This window comes from Varanus komodoensis, unplaced genomic scaffold (genome assembly GCF_004798865.1).
Source record: "Varanus komodoensis strain SLA01 unplaced genomic scaffold, ASM479886v1 scaffold39, whole genome shotgun sequence".
Lineage (NCBI taxonomy): Eukaryota > Metazoa > Chordata > Lepidosauria > Squamata > Varanidae > Varanus > Varanus komodoensis.
Window position 1 is genome coordinate 3,707,052 of NW_025335922.1, and position 26,962 is coordinate 3,734,013.

Here is a 26,962-nt window from a genome sequence, read left to right on the forward strand (position 1 = left end):
CACAGGTAGGTGCCCAGAAAGCAGCAAATATGTGCAGTCCCATCCTGCACATGTTTATTCAGCCAAACCCTTCTCATGGTCATTACTCCAAAGATTACATATATAGGACTGCGGCCAGGTAGCACACCAAGTACTTTTTGCTACCTGTGGTTTTATCTGAGCCCAGAATGCAGCAAAGTCATCAAAGGGGTGTGTGTTTGTATGAGCTAAAGGGAGTGGCTTTAAAAACTGACATGTTAATAGGACCAGGAAATTGGATATTATTTTAGAATGTGGAATGTTGACGTTTTAATGGCATCAGAAATATTAGATGTTATTTTGCTGCCCTGAAACATCTGCAAGATGTACGATCATGCACCTGTGCTGCATGGGATTAAACCCAACCTTAATGAAGAAGGAAAGAGAGAAGAGGCAAAAAGTGGTGAATTCCTTTGCTAGCAAACCTGGAGCAGCAAACATGGCGAAGAGGACCAAACTGTTTGTCAGTGCATTTTTTCAAAACAGCCTAATCCTACCTATACTTGTGCTTTATGTAAATATTACTCAGATGGATTCCATGCAGACTTGCTTTGCGCTAAAATATAGTACAATGGGTGGGACAGAGGTTCTGCTTTGCATGCAAAAGATCACATATTGAATCCTAGGCGGCTCGCTTCAGTTAAAGGGATCAAGTAGCAGGTTATGCAAAAGAAATAAGATAAAACAGGATATGGGAAAGAGCCTGAAGGCAGCTAGGTCAAAGTAACAGGAAACACTGACCTAGATAGTCTGACCTGGTATGAGGTAGTTCCTATACTTTTAGCCAAAGCCTAGACACACTCACCCATGTCGGAGTCCCATTGAACGGAATGGGGGTTATTTCTGAGCAGACAGGCATAGGATCGCTCTCCACAAGCTTGGGGAATTACAGGCTGCTAACACACCCTTACCCAGGAGTAAAACTCTCTAAAGAGCGTGCTCACTAACTGTGCACGGGACCGGGCCGTCACGCTTTCCGAAAACACGGACTTCGAGTTTAGAGCGCGACTCACAAAGTCCTGATTTCAGAATCGTCCCCATGGAAACTGGGAAGACCGCCGGGCACCCGCAGCCAGGGGCGCGAGGGCAAAACTACGTCGCCGCTTTAACTAATAATAGCAGCATTATTTGGGGGTGGGCTTAATGGAAAAGCTCTTTGAAATAATAATAAGAAGAATGTCCGTGGGACTTGTTTACTACTGGGAAGGGGCTCCGGTCCGGAACACGTGAAATCTCCCAGACCGGTTCCGAGGCTGGCCCGCCTTCGCTCGCACGGCTGGGCCCAAGCAGCGCCGGGGCGAGACTTCTGCCTTGACCGCTGAACGGTCTGGGTGTTCCCCGGTCCGCCGGGGCAGGGCAGGGCAGGGCAGGGCGAGGCGCCCGGGGGTTTCGCGCCGCGGCTCGCCGCCTTGGGACCACGCACGGGCGGCAGCGGAAAGCCCGCGGGAGCCGGGCTCACGCCTCGCTGTAGCGCTTTCCACTACGACCGGCCGGGCGAGGATCCCGAAGCAGGATACGCGCTCGTGAGAAGCCGGAGGAGCGCGTCTGTCCGAGCGGCTGCTCGTCCTTGGCGCCCCTGCCCTTCCTTCTCCGTGTTCTCCCACCAGCGGCAGCTGCCTCCTAAAGGAAGGGCAGGGAGAGCACGGGGGGAGGGGAGAGGGGATTGCCTCGATTTTCCCTGCTTCGGTTGAGCCGCTTCACCAGCAGCGGCGGGGGATACCCACTCCGCTGCCTTTTGGTCCTGAACCCCGGGGAGCTTCGTCCCTTGGCACTGACGGCGCGCTTGCCTTCCTGCCTGCCTGCCTCTCGTCCACAAGTGCATGCAGACTCCTTCAAGAGGCTGCCAGAAAAGAGGGGTGGGGGGTGGGTGGGAGAGGGGGGAGGGCCTCTGCAGCAGGGGGCTGCTCCTGGTTGGGCCCTTGCTTGCCGCCTGTCACTGGGCGGCGTGCGTGTTTGTGTGCGCGCGTGTGTGTGTTGTGTGTCGGCGGGCTTGCCCCGCCTCGGTTGCACAGACAGACATGACACGGACCCTCCGTGGCGGCGGCGGCGGCGGCGGCTGCTGAGCGCGCTGCGGCCACTTCCTCAGGCTGGGGCGGGCGCGGGCGCGAGCGGAGGACGAGCCCGCCTGCTGCTGCCGCCGCCGCCGCCGCCGCCGGCACTGCCTGCCAGCCAAGCAGCGGCGGCGCTCGGGTCCGCTTTCCCTCGGCGAGCAAAAGCCACACTGGGGAAGAGCCTCGCTTAGCGCCGCCCGCAGCCCGCCTTCCTCGCTTCCTTCCTTCCCTGCGGGGAGGGGAGCAGCCTGGCTCCGGGGAGCGCAGAAGCCGGCTGCTGGAGCGGTGGCACTCGGAGAGCCGGCGGCGGCGGGGCGCTGCCGAGGAGAAGCCCAGCCGGCGACCAGAGAGACTGAGCAGTGCATGAGCGAGTGAAGCGGAGGCAGCCCGAGCGCAGCGCGGCACCCAGCGGCCACCCAGGCCGGGCGGCTGCTGCTGCTGCTGCTGCTGCTGCTGCTGCGGCGGCTGCCGCTGCGCCCTCGCCGCCGCCGCCGCCTCCCCTCGCCTCGCCGCCCGCGACCTTCTTTGGGGGCTTTCCCTGCCTGCCTGTCTAAGCTGGGGCCGGGCCTGGCTTTTCCCGCACGGCGTGCCTGCAGGCCCCGGGGAGGCCGCAGCGGAGCTAGCGGGACGTGCCCCTGCCCCGGCCGGCCCGGGGTCCCAGCGGCTGCCGGCGGGGGCCTGTACGCAGCGCAGGACGCGCAGCCGGCCACAAGGGGCCGCGTCCCCCAGGACAGCATGGGAAAAGAAGGGACTGGCAGGCCCTGAGGAGGCAGCCGTGGAGGGGGCTCCTGATCTCGCCCAGGTCCTCCGCCCCCTCCCTCCGCCGATCTCACGAATATCGGACCGGCCGGAGCTTCCTGAGCCCGGGACCAGCGGAGAGCTCCTCCGCGAGCGCCGGACTGCGCTGGATCGGAGCACTGCTGTTGCAGCTTTCCGCCCCACCGTCTTTAAGAAATCAGAGCAGCGAAAGGACCGCGGTAGGGGGGGTGTTCCCCTCTACTCCGGGTGTGTGTAGTTCGGCGGAGCAGAACAGCCACCCCGGCTGAAGCGGCTCACCTCTCGAGGGGAACCCCCTTTGGCAAAGACTCGGTATCTCTCCGCAGCAGCAGCAGCACCCGATAAGGTAAGATGCTGTTTTTGGCTTGGGCGGCGGAGCTAAGATTGGTGCCGCTTCGTGACTCGTAGCAAAGCGGGCAGCGTCTTTCCAGCTCTTCTTTATTCCCTTCCCACTTGTAATAATCGCGCGGCCCGATCCAGCGCGTGCTTATGTGGGAGTAAGTCACTCTGTGTTCAGCGTAATCTCTTCTCTAGAGCGGTGAACAGAATTGGAGCCGTACTTCCGCTGCCCCATTTTGATCCCTTACAGAACCGGACAAGTTGCGCCCTCCCCCCTTTTTTAATTATAAGGCTTGAGCCACCTCTCGGCGTGCAGCCCGCTCCTTCGCAAGGTTACTCGGAAGTAAGTCTCGCAGCTCACACTGGGTGCGCACGAGCTCGCAGATACTTACTCTAGCAATGGACACGCAGTTGCTCCTCTTCCTTGGCCGTAGTTGAGAAAATGGGGCCAGATTTTATTTGGAACTTAAGTCACTTGTCTAGGGCTGAATACCTCCACATAGAATTTTATGTTTTGTTTGTTTGTGTTCATTTCTTTGTTGAAAATCATCCCGCTGTCTGACCAAAACTTGTAGAAGTCAGGAAGATGGCAGATGCCATCTGAAATGGTTAGACTTTTGTCTGCTAATGTGAAAAGGGTTATTTAAAGTCACAGGAGACTTTGTAAGTGATGGAGTAGGCTAAAACAGACAGGACTTATTTTTAAGCAGCATCTGCTGCTCAGGAAGTGTTCCTTTAGGAAATGAAACTATAAAGTAGGCCATCCTATTTTGACGATCAGACCTACTTAGAGTAGACCCACAGCAATGAATGCAACTGATGCTAGACTAACAGCGTATACACAGTGAGACTTTAATCTCACTCACAACTTTTACTGTAGATTCCAGACTGAATGCTTGGAGACTACAGGGGGCAGGAGAGAATCCTTTCAGCATCACCACTGAGTTTTGTGTAACTTATGAAAAAGATTGGAGGTCAAATAAAGAGGAAGAAGATGGTCACAGTTGTGGATAAACTGTTGTTTCTTAGACCCAGCACTTGCAAGATGTTTCTTTGAGGTGGCTGGACCAGGTGAGACATGCAGAGGTGGATCTTGGGCATCAGGAAGAATATAAGCCTTTATTTTGGGATCGAGGCAGAGGCAGGGACAGGTGTAGCCAGTGCGCAGTGTTATTCTTATATATAAAGAATAGATATTTGAATATATGGAACTCACTGCTTTCTTCTAGCACAGAGTTATTAGGATTGCAACAATAGCTCACTCTTGCTTTTGAGTGAGCAAGGATGTCTTGGCCAGCCAAATCATTAAAGCCAGCTATGGGCATACAACGTACATGAAAAAGTGATGGGATGTATTATGATCAAACCTGGGTAGCTTGAAAAGAACTGTTCGATCAGAATAAAATACCTTACATTTGATCCCTTGTTTAATAGCTAATAAAGCAGAAAGGCTGTATCAACAAATAGTTGCTAGAGAGAGTGTGCACGTGTATTAATGGGAATGCTAGAAAGGTCATTTCAACATTTCAAGAAGCAAGCTTTTCTGGCTGGTTTGACTTAAGTGATTAGGTTCAATAAAGAGTTGTCCCATTCTCAGCTGTGTCCACTTCTTCTTCGGGATGAATTGGCTGTAAACATTTTTTAGTCTTCTCTGAATTTATTAAAGTCAGTCCCCTTTTAATAACGATCTGGTTAAATGGGACCCTTTCAGGGAACAGATTGCTTTCAGCTCATTAAATGTAGAACTAGATGTCTGTTTAATTGGAGTGGGTTCTTTCCTCACACTCCTTTGGTGTCTTCCTTGGACAGATTTCTGCTGTCATTATCAATGTGAATTGTGTCATTTAGTTCATTAGGCTGAGCTGATCTCCCTGGGGAACAAATCAACAACTTACTGACTCTGTGGAGATAACATGAAGTTTGGCAGTGCCTTACATAAGTGCTGCTGGAGAGATTCTTAGTTCAAATTGTGCATTTCAAAGCCTACTTCTCCTCCAAACATGTCATCAAACTGGGGGAATCGCTCCCCCCCACACACATCTTCATTCATTTTAAAAAGTAAGGATCTGTTGGACAGGTGTGTTACTGCCAAATAGCAAGTTAAGGCCTTTGCCCTGGTTGACTGCTTAGAGGCATTTGTGAAAGTGGATTAATTAAACTGCAGCAAAATCTTGAGTAGTTAGAACAGAGTTTTATTCATCTTAAACTTTGTCCTGCATAGCATTTGCTTAGTATGGTCTAGACCTAGTACAGGCATATATAATCTATGATGTTAAACTGGGCATGTTTAATGCTACTTGAATTGGATAAAGCTATATTGAGATTATAAAACTTTTGTATGGATTTCACATTATTTGATCTTTAGGGGAAAAAGTTCAAGAAATATACATTTCTTTAGTCTGATCTGAAGCATGCTTAGCTGGAAATACATTCAACTAAAATAAGTGGGATTTACTACCAAGCAAATAGGTGAAAGTTGTGGATCAGGCTTACTGCATTAGCTAATAAATGTACATGATTTAATCTAATATAATCTAATATGCCAGAGCTAGATTGCACATTGTGATGCTATGCCAGCATTGCAGGAAAGTGTGCCAATGCAGATGTTTTGGATTGGGGAGCCATCAATCAGTTTTTTTCCCTTAAATTACTACTTCAAAGTGAAATGGGGAGAAATCTGGCAGGAGCACAAATTCTAAACACAGAGTTCTGCACCAATGCCTGGAAACTGCCAATTGGTTAGTGCTCTTTATCTTATGGAATTCTTCACAGATTAATTTTTGTCAAACTACATGAGGAAGAGGATTGAAATGACTGTTGGATTTATCAGTGTCATTTGGACCCCAATCATCTGAGTTTGAACCTTAGTTTTGAATGGATTCTTAGACAAGTTACTAAAGAGAGATCGTTGCCCTGGCCTTGATATACTTCTAACCACCCTGGAAAAAAATATGGCCAAGATTGCTTGATAAAATTATTTCAGCATCCACCCTAATAGATGCAGTGCTGATTCTAAATTATGTGCATTAGTGGTTTGAGTACAGAACATGAGGGTGACAACTAATGCAGAGGATGGGTATTCTATTACAGATGTGGAATATCTTCCTCAGTCTTGGTTCCCTACCTATTTAAAAATAATAAAAATAATGACTGACACAGCAAGAAGACTCACACTTTGAATATGATACATGTGGTAAATCATCTTGTACTCAAATGACTTGTACATTACTGTTTATTAACACTTCTGCACCTAAGTAGTTCAGGAGAAATGAATAGAAGCTTGCTTACCCTTCCCTTGCAGTTTCAAGTACTGCCTGTGACTATGCTGTGGAAATGGCAATATTTTAACTTGATGTAGAAATAGTGCTGAGTAGATTGCTGTTTATATTCTTTCGCTTCCTACTTCAGCAATATGCTAGTGGAACTAGTGTTTTTGTGTGGCCCCTCCCTCATGTTGGAAACCTCGATGCTATCACAATAAGCCACTGTAATGAGCCAGAGTATGTAGCCCTTAGTATCAAGAGGTCTTGGGCTTAAAAGACAAATTGGTATCTGTAAACAACACAATTACACCAGAGGGAAATAGTTTAACTAAACCTTAGCAGAGGAAAGTGCTGGACTGTGCTACAGAGAAACGTGAGATATCAAAGGGTAGCTTACAAAGCATTCAGCTGCAGCTGTTGAGAGGGAGGGAGGGAGCTTAAAACTGAATCAGACTTGTGAACTTCAGATTTATAGTAATGTAAATCTGAAAAGCTGAAGGTTTAAATTTTGTTGGTTTTGGAATTACTACAACATTGTTACTCTCTGATGGAATTAGATTTCATGGTCAGCAAGGCTTTGTGGGCAGGTAAAAAATCTGCAGCAGCTGCAAAGTCACTGATGGGTAATTGGGCTGGTAGCAAAATGAGAAGGAGAAAGTAGAAGTTACAGCACTGACATTAAGACCAGATTTCTTTCCTTGCATCTGTCCCTTTCACATGTCTTGACCAGAAACTGTGCTTTGGCTGTACAGCTTCATTAATATAACCCCTTGGAAACAACTCTTCCTGTATAGATATGCTTTGGACATGGACTAAAAGGAAAATAATTGTAGCTGTACTATTACTTGTGGAAGGCTAAAACTAATAGCCATGTATCTGGCATCTGATCTGTCCTCCGTTTTCACATAGTATCTACTGGATTTGGGGATGCATTATCCAGAAGGATAATAATCCTTTCAGATGTTGGAGTAGTATGTGTCAAAGGAAGCTAGGAATAGCACTGAATATTAAAAAGCCAGATAGTGTCTGCAAGCAACTGAACTTTCTTGGAATTGTAAGAGTGTTCTTTAAATAAGCTGCTGTAGAGAATAACATGGAATTTACAAATATACTCTCGGGACTTGCAACAAAATATTTGGGGTTTTTTTTTCTAGCAGAGAATTATCGTAGCAAGACCATTTTACTAGCTAAGGTCATTTCCTTGACAAATTATGTCAGTGTATTAAACATTCCTCCTCTGAGGTGCTTGTGTGTGTGTGTGCGTGCGTGCGTGCGTGCGGAGCATATGTTGTTTTCTTCTCCAAATCTTGCCTAATTTCATATGAATATTTGATAGCGGTAATTGAGTATGCTATCAAAATCCAACCCTTGTTATGGCACTTTTTCCTTGTGGAGCTGAGATATTGGTTTAGACTGGGTTGGTGTTCCAAACAATGCTGGTTAATTCAGGTGATGGAATTAATCATCAGACTGCAAATCTTTGACAGTATGTCCTAACCTTGAGCTGTATTACGAGTTCCTGTTTATGATCAAAGAAACTTTTGTTCATTACCTGAAGGGGGCAGCATGTTGCCCGCTTGTGTTTAGATCTAATAAATTAGGCTTGGACTGAAACTTGTGGAAGTGGGCTAGCTGTTGGTCTTCAGATGTGTTTGTTACAGAAGGACGACTTTCACATTTCCAAAGGATAAAAATAATCTGCAGTCATGCAGCTATAGACAGTGAGTTTCCTATTATTTTTTTCTAGTGACTCTTAAAAATTGGCTTTTTCCCTTCTTTCTTTCTGAAGAAGAGCTCTATAAAATAGAAGCAGCAGCCTCTGTCCACTGACAGAGACTGGTTCAATGAGCAGGAGCCAAGTGTATGTAAAGCTTGCTGTAGCTCACATTCTTAACAGTACTGGATTTTCCTATTCAAGTCTTCCAGTAAAACATTTAACACTACCTTGATAATTGGTTCCTCCTAAAGAAGTATGAATAAGCAAAATTAGAGCTTGCCAAAGTTCTCTGAATTCTCTCTTGAACATTTTTTCCAGCTCACGTCTGTATCAGATTGTGAGCACTCTTTTTCTTTTTGCATGAATATTTGCGCATATTTCCCCCTTTATTTTTCCAAATGCATTTATCTGAAATGTATGCATTCTTCTCCTATTTATTAAAGAGTACTTGTGTGTACTTTTCAAAAGGGCACTATTTTCAGGCACATTTTTTCAAAAGTGTGTATATTGTTAAATGTATTTTTGGGAGCTGTGTGTTCTGAAAATCAGAAATGTATGGATTGCAAGTACAGATTGTGCCCAAGTCTATATTCAATTCAGAAGGTGCAAACTGTGTAAAATTTTGATCAAACATGAACTGAAATGATTTTCTCATATATCCCTAGTTCTTCAGACATTAACAATCATCAAAGAGTCTAGTAGCACCTCAAGGACTAGCAAACCTATAATAGCATTATTATTATTTTTTGTACAAGAGTACAGTTTGTGCTGCAATGCTGTTTGTTGCTTTTTGTTGCAAGAAACTAATAGAGCTGTTCTTCTGGAGGCTTTTCCAAATATCAGTGTGTGATTTTTGTGTTGCTTGCATTCCTTAGCATGAACAAATGCAGCTTAATTGCAGCCATTGTCTACCTTCTGCCCTGCTGTCATCTTCTTTGTGAAATGGATACTGTGGTGGACATAACTAGAAGGCAAACATCTAAACATAGTAAGCAAAATGTAGCAAAACTAGTGTAAGATTTCTCTGGCTAAGTTTTCAGAAAACAATGTAATTGAAGAATACAGTTAGAAAAATCAGGACGAATTTTTTTCCAAAATAGATTTAGAATCCATATTTAACCCTAATTCTAATTATTTCTTCTTTGATGCTTTTGATGAGTAAGTTTTGACCCCAAAAATGTTGTCATGCACCTGTGAGTAATCCAGTTATGTCATTTGATCTCTGAAATAAACATTGAAAAATAGATTATTCTTATGTCTTGAGCTTGATTTTTGACTCAAAGGAAGGCTGATGTTTTAGTATGTTTGTGTACCTGCTTAACAATCAAGAGACAAATCAGTCTTTATCTTGTATTGCACAATAGCTGGCACTCTCTGGCCCATGTGTCTGCAGCTTTCCCCAAGACATGTAGGAACTGCAGTGGTCATCTTGTGTTGTGTGCTTGTGTCAATGTGAGAACTAGTGTGGTTTGGTGGTTAGAATGTTGGATTGGGGACCTAGGAGATTCGGAGTCTAGTCTTCACTAAGTTGTGATCAGTCACAGACTTTCAGCTTAACCTGCCTCACAGGATTGTTGTTGTGAGGATTTAAATGGAGAGGAGGAGAACTGTGTACACCTCCTTGGGTTTTTCACAAAAGGCAAAATAGGTAGGATATAAATGCAATGTAAATGTAATAACAATGTACCTTGACACCCCAGGGTCAGCCATGCTTCTTGTAGCTTGTATATGCTGTAGGAGGCATGACTGTATATGCCATGCACACATGAGGATTAAAAAAGTGTGGGTTGTGCATGTTATAAAGAACAGTCTAATAGAACAAGGAATATGCATGTGCCTATGGAATTTTTATTTGATTGCTTTATTTCTGGTAGTGTGAAATTGCCCTCAACTCTTGATTTCCAGCAATTTAAGGTTATCTTTCCACTAAGTTATTTTGCTGTCAGTCTATATCATTTTATTTCCCTCTACACCTCTTATGCTGACAATCGTTTTAAAAATGTAAAGTTAAAAAATTAATTAATCCTTTAAGTGTGTTGAAGATCAAAAGCCTTAGATAAAATGCAAAATGTTGTTTTCATTTACAACATACTTACTTTGATTCAAGTTGATCAGTTTAATGATTGGAAGTGGATGTGAAAACTGGTCATGTGGATTGTTTGCTGTGTAGCAGAGCTCACATGGGTATTTGAAGTAGGGTTATTGCAGTCTTGGACTGTGGAATACCTGTTAGATCTCTTTCAGCTGGAGGACCGAATTCCATTTTGGAGAAGCTCTTGTAGCACTGCAATGACTCCTCCCCCACAACATCACCAGAGCCACAACATCAGTTGGGTGGAGGGCAGAGGCCAAAGGCTAAAGGGTGGGGGCCAGAGGCAAAATGTTTATCTTTTCATGCAGTGTAGTGCACTTCATTGTTTCTTCTCTCAAGGAGCTGTGCAGGGAAGTTTTGCCACTCTGCCATACTTTAGGGAGCCTTCAGCTCCTTTCTGTCATCAGCTTTTTAGGCCAATCCCCAGCTTCGTCTCCTACCTATTTGCATGAGTATAAAACTAACACTTCTCACAGCAAAGAACGATGGCCATGCTATATTGGCTTGCAAGTGGAAGGGCAGAAATTAATAGTATTTGTCATTGACGATAGTATTGACACTTAATTGTTACAGTGCTTTCTTTGTCTTTTGCATCCTCTGTGCAGTTTTAAGTGTTTAATAATGGCAGTGGTTGAAAGGAAAAAGTTGAAGAAGAGATCCTAATCAACTATATAGTACTGGCTGAAAAAGAAGTAGAAAAAAACAACTGGGGGGATGATAGATGCTGCTCTAACGAGCTTAATGGAGAATATGGGAAAAACCACTTCAAGTTTATATGCCTCAGATTCTTCTACTTCACTAAGCAGCATGTTTAACCCAGTCAACAGCCAGTGCCTCATCAACCTTAGTTAGAGAAAAATATTTGCTGTCTTGTGTCTTCGAAAAGGGTCTCAAGGCTCAGGCTGACTTGGGGTCTGGCATTCGAACCATCTCTCATGCTGAGAGGCTTTTCAAGGTCCAGTGGCCACTTCATTGCCTTCACAGCTGATAGCTGGATGCAGAAGAATAAAACAGGGCTGGCATATAGTGATTTAATGAATGGATTTTGCTGTGTTCACTTGTAACACTGGTTCCAATTTCCCAGAGTTTGCTTTTCATACATAGGCTTTGCTATACTAAAGGAGGTCATCTGTGAAGCCACAGCACAAATGTTTTCGTGTACCCAGAAAACCTAATTATGCACACAAATTATGTGAATATATTGCACATTTTGTACAGACAGCATAGTTGTAGGTCAAAGCGTCATGCAGGGCCAGCACAAGAACTCAGCAGTAAGTCCAACTGAATCCTTTGAGGTTCACTCTGTAGTAAGTGAGTTTAGGATTGCAGCTTTGGAAGTCTTTAAAACACCAACAGCAAAGGCAGCAAGTACATTATCAGTGTCTGAACATTATGTTTGCATTCACAAGGACTAGAAACTTAGCACACACATACATCAAAGCCTAGAATTTGAAGGAGCTGAATTCTGTGCTCACTTCCATATTTTTCAGGTTTTCTGGGTCTTGCGGCTTCTGTACAGCTCCCAACTTATAGCATATTCCTAAAGACTGTATAACAGCAGTGCTACTGTAAAGAAATCTTTCAACCCAGCTGTTATTGCATTTCGGAAGTGCCATCTCATACAGTTCTTCTGGTGGTGAATAGGCAGCTGAAACTTCATTGTCTCCACTTGGAGGCTGAAACATTGCCTGCCTGCTGTGCTGAGCAAGCCACCTGCTTCACAGACAAGATCGGTTGCATTTAGTGGGGCTTGGGAATCTCACATTTTATCATACAGAGTCAGATTCTGACATGTTAGAAGCTCAAGCTGGTCCTATTGTTTCACATCACTGTTGATCTGTCCCACTCACTGATGTAAAATGTGCTTGGTGATTTGAGGACAACAGCCTGTGAGAAGGACCTGTGCACATCCTTAGCCAAGCACATCCCACTTTGGAACCCTCTAGAGGTCAGGGCTCAATAATTTGTGGGTGGATTTTAGAGGTGGCCTGTGGTTTCAGTATCAGTGGAGCAGTTTATCCATTCTGGGCTTTATCTGAACTTTAAAGCATCTGTGCATGGTGCTTAAGCATATGCCCAAAATAGGTGCTGTGCCAAGGATCGCTTCTTGAAAGTTCAGTCTAAAACCTAGAGTAGATAAACTGTCCCACTGATGTTGGAGCCACCAGCACCCACTGGTAGCTTTGAAGGCAGCCAAAAATGTCGTGTTACTGGGACCTGCCCTGCATATTTCAAATACTGCACAAAGTTGGGATTAAACAGAATCTCCTCAGGTGTTCCTCTGCAGCTTGGAACTGTTGATGGGATATGGACATTTTCTCTGCTTCTGCACCTGCCAAGCAGTTGGAGTGCCAGCTGCTCACCAGGACAAGCCTCTGCACTTCTATTTTCCTTCTCAGCTTGGTGCCTGGGAGGTGAGGCACTTGTTTGTTTTGACTTGCTGCTTGCAGCTGGCAAGTACAGAGCTAAACAAATCACAGGCATCTCCCCTTGATTGGGGAAGGGTGGGGCACCATCCCTCCCCCTCTGTAGCTCTGGTTATATGAGGAAGCCTTGGATTCATCTTTAGATATCGGCACATGTCTGCAGGTGCAGACATCTGACAGGAGAGCTCAAAAGGGAAGCCAGGAAAAAATGTAGTGGCCTTTTTAATGGCTGCTCAGGAATAAGACTGAGATATCACGGAATGGAAAGTGTACCATTTGACTCTCTCTTGGTTGTGAGGCAAGAGGACAATAAATGTTTTATTTCCAGTGCACGCTAGAGACAGATGTGACACTTGGCATCTTATGTAGGTGGTTAAATATGTTTTGCTTTTAACTTGCTTTTTGGTTGGGAATGTTGCTGTTGGTATGTGTTATCAAGTTGTCTCTGACTTAGGGTGCCCCTATGAATAAATGTCCTCCAGTGACTCTGCTTTGCTTGTGTAAACTCAAGGCTGTGGCTTCCTTTATGAAATCAGTGCATTTCATTTCATTTATTTATTTGTTACATTTCTATACTCCCTGTAGCTCACAAGTTCTCTGGGCACTTTACAAATATTAGAAGCATTAAGAACAATTCTTAAAATACTCATAGAAACAGTACAAACAATATATACCTAAAGTACTATAGAACAACAATATAATAATCAGCAAGCAAGGACAAACAACCTGACACAGCACCAATTTATAAACAATATTAAACTGTTTCAGCAACAAGACACAGGCTTAGCTATTAAAATATTTAGAAAATAAAAAGGGTTTTACCTGGTGCCAAAAAGATGTCGGGGATGGTGGCAGACACACCTCTCCTGGGAGCATGTTCCAGAGGAGCCCTCTGTGAGAGATATTAGGAGGGTGAGTACCCGGAGGAGGGCCTTCCCTGTGGTGGCGCCCCACCTGTGGAATGCGCTCCCCAGAGAGGTCCGCCTGGCACCGTCGTTATTTGGTTTTCGGCGCCAGGCCAAGACCTTTTTATTTAAACGATATTTTAATTGTTAACTGGTTTTTATTTAATGGTTTTATAACTCTGAATTTTTAATATCATCCTATGCCTGATTGTTTTGTTCTTTGTGAGCCGCCCTGAGGCATTGGCGATGGGTGCAGCATAGAAATGTTATAAACAAACAAACAAATAAATATGGTGCCACTACTGAGAAGGCCCTTCTTCTGGTTGCCACCTTCTTACTTTTTTTGCGGGGGGGGGTGTTATCCCCTGAGAAGGACCTCGTCAGATGATCTTGATAGTTGGGTAGGAACATATTAGATAAGGTGATCCCTCAGGTAACATGGCCCCAAACCATTTTGTTCTTAAAATGTTAGAACAAGCATTTTGAATTGGGCCTGAATTTCAACTTGTAGCCAGTGCAGCTGATAGAGGACTGGCATGATATGATCTCATGGGTCAGACCCCATTAAAAGCCATATTGCCCTATTTTGAATAAGTTGGAATTTCTTGACCATTTTCAAAGGCAGCCCTATGTAGAGCGAGTTACAATAGTCTAACCAGGAGGTTAACAGAACATAAATAACTGTGGCCAGGTTCATATTCGATCTTCCTCTTTTTCTTCTCCCTTCTGCTTTGCTTGGTAAGATTGGCAAGATTGTCTTCACTGAGACTTGCCTTCTCATGATGTGCCTGGACTATGACAATTTCTGTTTGTCCTTGGAAGTATGCTTCCAGGGCAAATTCTGGCTTCATTTAATCTGGTTCATTTGTCTTCTGTTGGTCCATGGAATACACAAAACTCTCTGCCAACACCACGTTTTGAATGTATTAATGTTCTTCCTGTCAGTTTTCTTCACTTCCCAGGTTTTGCATTCAGGAATACAATACTATAGTATGAATGATCTTGGTCTTGGTCTCCAGCAAAACATCCTTACATCCTAGTTCCTTCATTGCTGCCCTTTCAAGTCTCAGTCTTCTTCAAGTTGCTCGACTGTAGTCTCCCTTTGAATTGATGATTGATCCAAGATATGCAAAAGAAAATGTTGATTTTTTTTCATTGCTAACATTCAAGTTATGTAGTTTGACTGTAGTCGTGAGTTTTGCTTTCTGTTCAAGCTGCACTTTGTTTTTTTCACTTTCATCTGGAATCATTTCAATTCATTGCCACTTTCTGCCAGGAATATCATATCATCTGCTGATATGACTGATGTACTTCAATGCATTTTCATTCCTTCCTCCTAACCCAGCTTTCCTTATGATATGTTCTGTCTACAGATTGAACAAACAGGGAGATAAACTACACCCTTGTCTGAAGCTTTTGCTTATGGGAAACCACTCTCATTTTCCATATTCTGTCCTAATATTGTTCATGATACAGGTTAAGCATCAGGACTATAAAGTGCTTTCAGGACCATCCATAGTGTCTTGGGACCCCCATAATCCTGAAATTCTTTGCTACATTCCAGAAGCTGACATATATTTGTGATATGATTTCAAGTGCCTCTTCCTTTTCAGAATCCAGACTTTTCTTGCTCCATACAGGATAACATTCCTTGTTGTAACAGCTTGAGCCTCACTTTGCTTGTATGAGAAATTAGTTCAATAGTCCTATAGTTGCTGCATTCCTTGGCATGTCTGTTCTTGCGGATTGGAATGGGTATTGAGCAGTCTTTGAGCAATTGTTTTGTTTTCCATATTTTCTGGTATAGTCTTTTTGGAATTAAGACCAATTCAGTCTCAACAGCTTGGAATAGGAATGTGTTGCAGCTCCATGGAATCTGTCCCTTAGTGTTCACAAAATTCCTCTTGTGCTCAGCTCTGTCTTGGAAAGTAGGCCAAGCTAGGACGAAGTTTGTGAATGCTTGCAGAACGAGGGTTGCACAACTGGCAGCTTTCTTCCATTTTATGTGCAGTAGCATGGAAGGGAAACACATCTGCTGATGCCTATGTGTAGAGTCATCTGAAGGACACATTTGCAATAAACGGATGGTTGGCTTCACAGAATCATATGAGTCAATCTTTTGCTTTGTTTCTGACCTCCCAGGGAAAGTCTTCCATGAACATTTGAACACCTGCTTTGTGTCCTACTTCTGTGTGCCAGTCACCTAAAATTACCAGTATGTCTTGTTCTGGTGTGTTATCTAGTTCCTCTTTGATGCTTGCATAAAAATTTTCAATTTCTTCTTTTTTGACATCTGTTTTTGGAGTGTAGACTTGAATAATGATGATTCTGATAATTCTGAGAATTACTTGGTTGAACTTTGCAACATAGCTTCTTACTGCTTACTTCTTTCCTCAGTATTTAAGCCAGTCCATTTCTTCTGAGTTGTCACTTCCAGAATAAAATGTTTTGTGTTTGTCTAACTGAAAATGTTCCAGTGCAGTCCACTTTAGTGTATTCACACCAAGTACTGCAATAGGATGTATTAATAGAAGTATCACTTCCAAATCCCATGAAATGGAATGTTTAAACATTAAAATCATAAAATCATAGAATAGTAGAGTTGGAAGGGGCCAGAGGACTATCAGGTCCAGCCATCTGCTCAATGCAGGACCAGCAATTAAAGCATCCCCTCAGATGGCTGTCCAGCTGCACCTTGAATGCCTCCAGTGTGGGAGAGCCCACAGCCTTCCTAGGTTATTAGTTTCATTGTCGTACTGCTCTAATAGACAGGAAGTTCTTACTGATGTTCAGATAGAACCTGGCTTCCTGTAACTTGAGCCCAGTATTCTGTGTTCTGCAGTCTGGGATGATTGAGAAGGGATTGTAGGCTTCATCTTTGTGACAGCTTTTCAAGTACTTGTAGAGTGCTATCTCATCTCCCTTCAGTCTTTTCTTCTTGAAGCTAAGCATGCCCTGTTCTTTCTACCTCTCCTCATAGGGCTTTGTTCCCAAACCCTGGACCATCCTTGTTGCTCTCCTTTAAACTCTTTTCAGCTTGTTTGTATCTTTTAAAACTGTGGTGCCCAAAACTGGATACAATACTCCAGATGAGGCCTAACCAGTGCTGAGTAAAGTACTAAGTAACCTACTGCTGAGAACTAGTACTTCTTGCTTTGCCTTGATTCACACGCCTCACATTCCATTTTCAGTTGTATGTGTTATGCCGCATCAGACTTCTGTTTTGTCACTGTGCATGTCAACTACCAGACGTCGTTTCAGCTTTGATCTACTTGCATAAATAGTGGCAGTGCTTATTCATACTTGTACTTTGCTTTTCCCCAGGAGCTGGTTGAGTTCCTTCCAACTGGAAGTCTCATATTATGGCAGCATCTCTTGTTTCATTTTAGATTGTTTCATCGTTGGTCTTATGAGGTTAGGATGTGCAGAAGTGATTTTTTGCTGTGTTCTTTTGAGCAATACTAACTAGAGTTCGTTTGAGCATCACCATTGTAGTCTGTAAAAGATCCTTTGCCACTGTTGCCTTCAACTACTGCTGCTGCCCAATAGCTGCCTTTCAGGAGTTTCTCTGCCCTGATTCGATTGTTACTCCTGAAGAGAGTGGTGATCTCAGCTTTGATCATTCTGTCTTGGATGACCTTGCTAGGAGACTGCTGCCTTGTGTGACCAGCTTTGGCCAATCTGGCCTTCAAGCTGCAGTGGTCTCAGGTTCTTTGACGTTCTCAAACCCTCTCACCATTTTAAGGGGTGCATCCAAGGGTTGGTGGTGGCTGGGGATAGCGTTATTTCAACTGTTGTATTATACATGCTAGGTAGGAACAATTCAATTCAATTCAAGACCTTGTTAATTTGAACTGGAGATTTAGATTGTAGTTGAATATACAACTCCTATGAAATTTCCTGTATAAGAGGATTGGTAATGCATCTTTGTTTTTTATGTTGGTGCATTCAAAATAGTGAATTTGATCTGGAGGCACTGATTCTCCTTGGTTTTTTTTGAAAGGAAATAATGAATGAAAGCAAGCATCTTTTCCCTCTTCTCTTTGTGACTGCACATCATTTTGGTAAATTAGAATGTCTCTTCCTCCCTTTTAACCATAACCTTGTAATGGAAAAGGGTGGTTGTTCCAGAGCTGGGCATTTTTCCTTACCTTCTAAACAGAGTAGGCTCCCCTGCTGTGACTTCAATAATGCATTATTTCATAAGTTCTGAGGGTTTAATAGGTTTCTGGTGATTTCTGTGAGTTGCAGTTAGATGATAAGGAAAATCACTGTAATAGGCTGGGTGCAAAACACCTGCTGTCTTCTCCCAACAGCTTCTAACAGCTTTATTTCCCTCATCTCTCACTCTTGCACACTTTGTGCATATTTATCAGTATGCATGGGCACTAACAGATCCTGGTGAGGATTTCTTGGTGCTCCACATGTGGATCAATATTTTATGATCCTTAGACAAGAAAGGAATGTTCTTGCTGGTAAGTATGGTGCGTCGTAATATACGTGTTAGCTAAAAACTTGTCTGGGATTATATATGTGGGAGAATTCTAGGCTTAAAACAGTCTGGGTACAGTGTCAGCTTATTGTTTGTTTTTCACAAAGGTTATTGTAACATCACAGTAAATTTAAGTGGCAGGTGAAAAGTGGATTAATTGGAATAATCGCCCTTTAAGTTGTAGAACAAAGTATCCCTGCTTACATAAGACACTCCAGAAACATTCACTTGGTGCTTATACTGACTCTATTATCTTTTATGTGTTGTGAAATCTGTTTTATTTTATGAAGTCTTTAATGATTGGTTGGTTTATTGCTCATCTAGTGCTGTTTCCCTTTAAAAAAATCTGGATCTTACACTTTCATTTCTAGGCTTCATGTATTGATTTTTCTTTTTCTCCATCTGACTGTATTATATGTAAGGCACCTTAAAACAATGGAAAGTGGGAAGAAAGATTGTAAATATTTTAAATATGCTTCAAGGCAGAGAGGGAAAGAGAAATAAACAGCCTGCACGTTGCAGTCATGATGGCAGACTGCTGGAAACTTCCTTTGTGCAGTGGCTGTTCCACTTGTTGGTCCTGTCCTATCGAGCAGCATTACACAGGCTTTCTCTCATTGCACGGAGTCTTCCTGTTTATGCCAGCAGTATCAAGGAATAGCCTGAGAAATTAGGAGACGCTTATCCTGCCTGTACACTTGATCAAGCCATGTGACCCGTGTGTGACAAGTGTCAGCTGGGATGTACGCCATGTCCTCAGCATCTTTAATTCTACCCCATAGCCAAGTTGTCTGCATAGTACCTGCTCAGCCATGGTTTTTAATTCTATGCTAATTTTAATATTCATATACTAAGACAGCGTGATCTGCTGTATATTTTTATCTACCCACTTAACAAATACAATCTTAGCCATTTTTCAAATATTGCCCATAATTAATTCCAGGTATTAAAGTTTGCAATGGGAATAAGTTACTTTATTTTAGCTGCAAATGACTTTGGCAACCAGTACCTTGGCTTTGCCTGATTTCTCTCTTGGGCAACCTTAATGTCTGTTGTTCCCCTGCTTGGACTGAGGATCTGGTTTACATCTTTGTGTCCCATCTGAGAACTTCCTAGACCTGTAGTGGTGACTCCATGAAAATGATAATTGCTGTTTTTAATTTGCTACTGTTCTTGATTCCCTGCCAAATTAGTATTTTTTCTAAAAAACAAAACATATTAAATGTATCCTAGACAGTCTTCATTGTGAAGAAGCTGCTGATGTTTTCTGATGTTAAACAGAGTAAACTGCACCTAATATGTAGACAAGCTTGTACTAAAGTTTTGGCTTTTCTCTGTTGTAGAAAGTCCATCAGAAAAGCACAAATGCCGCTGTTGGCCAAAACGATTGACACCCCAGCATTGTAGGTATCCATACAGTAGCTTTCCAGATTTACTAAAGATTAAGGAGAAGAACGCATCTATCCTTCTTGTCCCTACCCTAAACTCCAAAAATGTAATATCTTCTGTGGCTTTAGAAGAAGTACACAGAATTGTGATCACTGTCCAGTTCATTGCAAAACCATTGTTTAAATACAGATTCAGAGCAGGTGAGATTCTCTGTGAGAACAAGGAATCATGTTGAATTGGTTTAAAGAAAGTCTGTGACTCGAATTAGCACTTCAAGGATATTCAGCTGAACAGTACAGTATTGTATTTTAGTCTAGCTATCTTTGACTCTGGTTCTTTCCTCCTTCATATAGCATTTGTTCAGCTGTAAAATACCTTGATATCAGCAAGAGGCATTCTAGAAATTCAATAACTATGAAATCACAACAAAAAAACCAACCAAACCGCCATTCATATATCGGTAACAATGAAGACTATTCTCTTGTAGAAGTCAGCAGGTACCTGGCAGAATTTACTGTTGTAAACACATGCTGTTTTCTGAGGAATGTCATTTCTCTGCCACAAAATGCTCCTTCAATAACTGTGTCCTGATCACAGAGTGAATTAGGACTTTGTTCTAAGGTTCAAAGGGAAGAAAGTCTCTAGATATGGAGCATGTGCTCAAAGGCTATACCTAAGAGGAACCCTGCTTAATCTGAGAAAAGGCCTGCTTCAGCATGGACAACTTGTGGCCTGCAAGCCCCGTCAACCCTAGCCTACATAGCCAATGGTGAGGAATGATGGGAGTTGCAAGCCAAACCATCTGGATAGTCACAGGTTGCTCACCCCTGGACTCTATAAAGCCCAGCATTTTGTTCACACAGCAGCCAACCACCTGCTTGTGCAAAGCCCATTAGCAGGACTTGAGTGCAAGAGCATGTTCTCCAGCTACTCTCTTCTGATCTCTGGGTTAATAGGCGTGAGTTACTAGTTGCTTGTGTGGAATCCAGTCCAACTCCAACTTGAGGAATTTACAAAATTCTATCAAGTGCTGTATTCCCCTCAATGCTCCCCAGTTGGCAACTGCATATCCACAATTGGGTCCAAAAGAAATGGTAAACCGTGAGCCCAAAGTGGGCAGGGACACTTGCTTTTTTCTCTCATTCTTGCTGCACACTGTCTTCTTTCCTCCCTTCTCTTGCCGGAGGTCTGAACTGATAAGTTGCAGAGAGCTTTTGACATTGGCTGAAGGCTGCATGGAATTCATTGGAGTGCCACCTATTGCCTACCCATTACAAGGCATGGGCAAGTCATTCTTTCCACCTCCACGCCATATTACATTTTACATTAGCAGAAATAAGAAGAATAATGTTTGCCTAGTTTAATAGACCGCTGCAAGGATTTTTGAGATTATGTGCATGCAGCATCTTGAATATCTTTAAGTTCTACAGAAATGCAGCCACCACTGTCATCGTTTAATTGATAAGTTTATGTTATTGCAAATATTGCAGGATTGGAAGATATGGCACGTCTGTTGAATTTGACCACTTGCTAATAAAAGACAGAAGTAATATTAACCTGGCTATATGTGACTGTAATATATATAAACATAAAATGAATAAAAGGCGGTTCTTAACTCTGATCTCTCTGAATTTTTACACACTAATCTGCATATATTTTATGGAAGTGCCATAGAAGTAGAGCATTTGTCTTGCATGCTGAATGTATCCCTAGGTAGGGCTGGACCACCTCCTGCTGAAACCCCAAGGAGTCACTGCCAGTCCCTGAGTTAAGATGGACTGATGTTCTGAGTCAGTGTAAGGCAATATCCTATCTTCCTGTGCTGCCAATATCCAATATGAATGAAAGAAAGAGGTTACTTTAACTTACTTCTCCCCAGCTCTTGCCATTGGGAAAGGCAGTCCCAAGGAGGCAGTCAATGCTCTTGTTTCCTACTAGCATTTTAGGGCATCCATGCAAGCTCAAGGATCAGGTCTTACTTTGAGCAGGTAGAGAGAATCCCATCTGTTCCTTGTCCAAGTTGCCACTGCTTCAAGTCATGTCATCTGTGCTTGGCGCAGAGGTAAGCTGATTTTCTTCATATATCTAGCCTGTTGTTTTCAGTGAACATGAAAGTGACTTCTAGCTTTTTCACAAATTGGTCCATTCAGTTAATAGCAAATTAATTGATAGCTATTAATGGAGTGGAAAACTATAAAATATTTCACTTGGAGACTGGGACCTGGATTGCTGAAGGGAGTTCAGATTTTGCAGTCTGGCTCTTGAATGTTTCAGAGTATTTGCACTCAAATAAAAATGCAACATTGAAAATCAGTTCACAGTCCTGTGCATCCCTAAGCAGCATTGAAATCAGTGGGACCTACTTCTGAGTAAAACTGCATAGAGTTCTTTGTCACTTTGGCTGCATGTTTTCAGAGATTGTTTGATCAACAACTCTGATGTAGGATCGAATGGGGGAAAGTAAATAAATTAAAAATTGAGGTTTGAGATCTCCTAACTTCCTGCTTCTTTATAGATCTCACCCTATGATTTCATAGAATTTGTTTTGCTTTGTAGATGCACTGGCTGTTCAAGTGTAAGTTGAGCAATAGCACGGTTTCCCTCCAGAGGCGATTGCAAAGAATATCTGGAAAATGACAAATGTAGGGAATAGCATCTGGGATGCAAGACTTGCCATATGGATTCTGTGTCAAATGCTCTAAATTGCTTTTTTTCCTCCCTCCCATCTCTCTTTCTATTGTCTTTAAAACAAATTTGGCGAAGGACTAGAGGTTTTGAAAGTATTTAAAAGTATGATCAGTATTTTTAACATCTACTCATCTCCCATTTAAGAGACAAAGCAACCTTCTGATCATATTTACTGATATCATCCATTGTTTTGAGTTGAGCCTGCAGGCTTAGAGTAGTTAGAAATAGTTGTAGTTAGACCTGCAACACACTTACTAAGTTCTAATTAAATCGGACTATGGTTTTTCAGAAGCTAATCTAAACTAGATTTTTTTTTTTCCAGTGACAGACTTGTTGGGGTGGGTTTAGGGGAGAGACTGAGGTGCTTCTGTCACAATGCTTCACAATGCCAGTGTTATACTCCTCCTTTCCCATGAATGTGGTAATTCTATTCCTATTTCTGTGTTTTGAGGTAAACCACAATTCACTGGAATGGACAAATGCAAGCTATGGCTTACACAACACTTGCCCTGAAAACAAGGATTGGAAACCAAAGTTTGATCCTGCTTTTCAAAGTAAGGATAATTCATAGCATGCAGGATTGGACCAAATGACAAACTGAGATTTGCTTCAAAGTAGAAAAGAAGGGAGGGAATTGGCAGCCACCAGAGGAATGGGCAGAGGGAACTATGTGAGTCTGAGTCTGGTACATAATGAACCAATAAAAACATTGGAGTTGCATTATAAGAGATTTGGAAGATCAGGTTTTTGCAAGTTGCTCTGTGGTAATAAAAAAGACATTAATGCTGAAAAGTTGATTACAATAGCATTTTTTCCAAAACAAAACCATTCCTTTTCCTAGATCATACTTATCCAATAGTGAATCTGCCTGTTTTCTATTGCAACACTGTAAATTTTGCTAAAGCAAGACAACAAAATGCATGCTATTGCAAGAAACCTTACTATGAGTAGATTGGAATGTAGTTTGTTGCTAGACTTTAGATGTAGAATAGGATCTGCATTTTCTTTTATTTTCAAATGGAATCATAAGACCACTAGACATTTGCTTTCGGGCAAAATTAGGTTTGTCCTTCAAGCTGATTTGTAATTAAGAACAGTGTGTCAGTTCAGCGCCTTCATTCACAGTTTCCTCAAGGTGACTATTTATGTCTCTAAACTGAGCCAGTAAACATCACAGTAGGAAATATGTGGGTGCCATTTCTTTGCAAAGTTAGGCCATGTCTCCTTTAAACCTCTGTGGCAACATGGTGCTCTTAAAACACAATGGAATGGGATAATTGTATTGACAGCTTGCTGAAATGGTAAACAGAATCTGGTCAGTGTAACATTCTTGCTGTTTGGATCAAATAAGAATGCAGAGTTTGAATGAACCTACATTTCAAAAATCTAGGGGATCATTTAAAGGAAAATATCAGAGTGTGTTTGTGTGTATGTTTAGATCTACGAGCTATTTACAGAATATGCCATAGTGAGCCATGACTTTTTTTAAACAACCATGAGTGTGGTGCCTGTAGGCACCATCCACACTATTCATGGGTTGCTGAGTTGTGCAAACCCTGCTGGCAGAGGTTATGTGAGGCTAAAGTGCTATAAACCACCCTCACAAAATCCTAGAACAGCCTATGGGTTGTGCAAATGCCAAAACCCTATTGTTTAACGATCCCCACCAGCCAGGTTGAGATGGCGTGACAACCCACATTTGGGGGATGAATGTCAAGGTTTGCTGCAAGTCATAGTGACTTAAATAAGCCATGGCATCACAGCCTGTCATGTGAACCCCATCATTATGTTTCCAGAAGCTTTCTGTAATGGCTGTGCTGGAGGTTATTCAGTATAACCAGTAATAGGATGTTCTTGTCATTCTTGTAGGACAAATTAGGAAGGCACTTCTAATTCACTTGGAGCTTTAGTGGTGGTTCATTTATATAGCACTTTGACTGTGCAGAGTGTCCTTTAACCTCTTTTCTGTTTCCACAATCCTAATGTGAATTCAGAGGTTACTGTTATTTTCCTTTGGCAAATGTAGAACTGAGACAAGGAAGACTGAGACTCCAAAACCCTCACGTGGGTCAGTTACTCCCAGCTCTTTCATGTCTGACCTCTGCATGCTTGCCTTGCAGTGATGTGCCTCAGTCCTTGGACAAATTAGCAGAAGCTGTGTGTGCTGCATCTGGTCCAAGTGAATCCCATTTGAGATTTCAGGCAGTGAATCACATTTGAGAGCATCTTCCGGCACGTATTTATTATATATTTAAAGTTGACAGTCCATGTTCTTTAGTGCAAAGACTCACATGGAAACATACAGATCAGTAAAAACAAGCTGATGCCATACTTCAAGGATTCAAATTTAAAAGCACAATTGAGAAGTCAACAGGGATGGGAAGGAAAAGGAAACCAAGAAAACCCAGTCATGACATTTCTTAGAATAACCAGCTGTAATGTTGCTTGACATTTTTGGTATTCTTAGCATGAGAGCTGCATGGAGGCTGTTCAAAGAGGAGAGCCAAACAGAGAGCGCAGGGCTAATGGGAATCCTTTAAACACATTTAATTACTATAAATAAATAAATAAACAAACAAACAAACATTTCTGATTTGATTGCTGAGCCAATTGAGTGGTCCTGCTTTACTTTCTCTCCCTCTGCTATAGGCAAACCTTGGTTGAAATGGGGTGTACATAGAAACAGAGAGAGTCAGAAGGGGTCTCCCGGGCCATCTAGTCTGACCCCTGGCTCTAGCCAGCTCTGCTCACGACATTCCTACCATGTGCATGTCTAGCCTATCCTTGAACACCCTCACCAATGGTGCCTCAACCACCTCCCGTGGAAGCCCATTCCATACCCTCAGGGTCCTAACTATCAGGAAGTACTTCCTGGCATCCAAATTGAATCTTGGTTCCCTGAACTTTGTTCTGTTGGAACAGGTCTCTACCCACCTTCATGTGACACCCCTCACATACCTATATGTTGCCAACAGTTCCCCTCGGAGTCTCTTCTTCTCCAGGCTGAAAAGACCCAGTTCCCTCAGTCTCACCTAATACGACTTTCCCTGCAATCTGGCCACCATCCTTATGGCCCTACACTGCACTGACTCTAACCTGGCTATATCCTTCCTGTAATGAGGGGTCCAGAACTGAACACTATACTCCAGTTGTGGGTGTACCAGAGTCGTATAGAGTGGTTGTAATACCTCTCTTGATGTAGAAGCCATGCTTCTGGCTATACATCCAAGGATAGCATTTGCCCTCTTGATCACCACATCACACTGTTAACTCATGTTTAGTCTGCAGTCGACCAGCATCCTGAGGTCCCTTTCACAAGTGCAGCTCTCCAGCCACTTGTCCCCTAACCTGTATTTATGACACCCATTCCTATGCCCCAGATGCAAGACCTTGCACTTTCCACATTGAACACCATCCTGTTGTCTCCTCCCCACTTCCACAGTCTGTCCAGATCCTTTTGTACATTGTACAAATGTACAAAAGCATCAATGTACAGAGGTTGTACGCTGGGGAAAAAGTTCTAAGCTCTCCCTTTTCCAGATATGCTCACGAGTTTTCTCTGTGTTTGGAGGGGGGCATTTTGTTTTGTTTTGTTTTTTAAGCAAGGGATTAGTCAAACATTTGATTCCCTTAGCAGCAGCCTGAAATGTTAAAGCCTCATATGGCACTTCTGCTTGTCTGCCTGACTCTAAGGCTTGGCTTTCCTGGGAAGGAGGTCAACACTATTTTTGAATACATTTGAGGAACAGAAAGCAAACATTCTGTTTTTGGAAAGTGTGTAAAAAAATTGTTGATTGTGAATTTATTACTAAGGATTTAGCTGAATGGGAACCTTTTTTCATGTATATATATTTGAATTCATATTCCTGATGTTACTGAAATCTGATAATTACCTAGATTGGAGTATGCATTTGTCCAGTACTTAATGAACTTGTCTGTATTATAAATAGAATACAATTTCTCCCAGAAGGTTTTCTCCAGCTCAGAATGTTAAATGAGATTCTGTTCATGGGAAGTCAGCATGCTGCAAATTCCTAACCAAAGTATTCTGTATGTGCAAACAAAGAAGCAATTTAATATTTGCTCCTTACTCTCAATGGAACCCTTCTTTGCTTAATTTATAAATCTTTTTTTTTTTTTTGCCAATGAATGGTATTCAAGGTGGCTAGCAAACAAATCCAAATGAAAAGAAACATTTTTAAATGTAATGTAATACACAGTTAACAACAAAACAAATTAACTATGGTGATTACTTTATGACTAGATCACCCAATCAAGTAGAATTTTGGAAAGGGTCTTGCCTAGTTGGGCTAGTTTTCCTGATTTGTTCCATTCAAATTTTTTAGATGGTGGGCATTTCTCTCATTCGAAGGGGCACAAACTTGCATGGTGATGCTTCCATTTCAAAGCAGTTCAGGATAACTGATAGAATGGGAAGGATTTGGTGCCAATGAAAACAAACTGCAGTTCAATGCAGCAATGCAGTAACCTCAGTTCGGCTTTGGGTAAACCAAGATGCTTGCACCAACATTATTATTTCAGAGAGGACTCTTAAAAAAATAGGGACGCTTCCCCCGCCCCCCACCCCCAATGCCTCTGAGATAGTCCCTGAATACTTGGCCACTCCTGAATTAGCAACTTGCCTGTTGCTAATTTATATGTAGATGTAATAAAAAAGACAATAGGTTTCAAAAATACTGATTTAGACAAGGTTCAGAACCCAAGAGTGTTACAGGCTAATAGACTGCTGCATTATTGTCTTCAGCCAGAACGTTCTCCCTGCCAAGCATGTTCTTTTGCACTAT

The 26,962-nt window shown here is 42.7% G+C and overlaps 1 protein-coding gene across 1 annotated transcript in view; it reads left to right on the forward strand.

Annotated features, from left to right (window-relative positions):
* Nucleotides 1–2,945: 2,945 nt before the first annotated feature.
* The window catches only part of LARGE1 (LARGE xylosyl- and glucuronyltransferase 1), a 386,604-nt gene continuing 362,587 nt past the window's right edge, over nucleotides 2,946–26,962 (forward strand). Inside the window, exon 1 of the mRNA XM_044441252.1 lies at nucleotides 2,946–3,192. The gene's annotated coding sequence lies outside the window, so the exon portion shown is untranslated. The remainder of the gene's footprint in view (nucleotides 3,193–26,962) is intronic.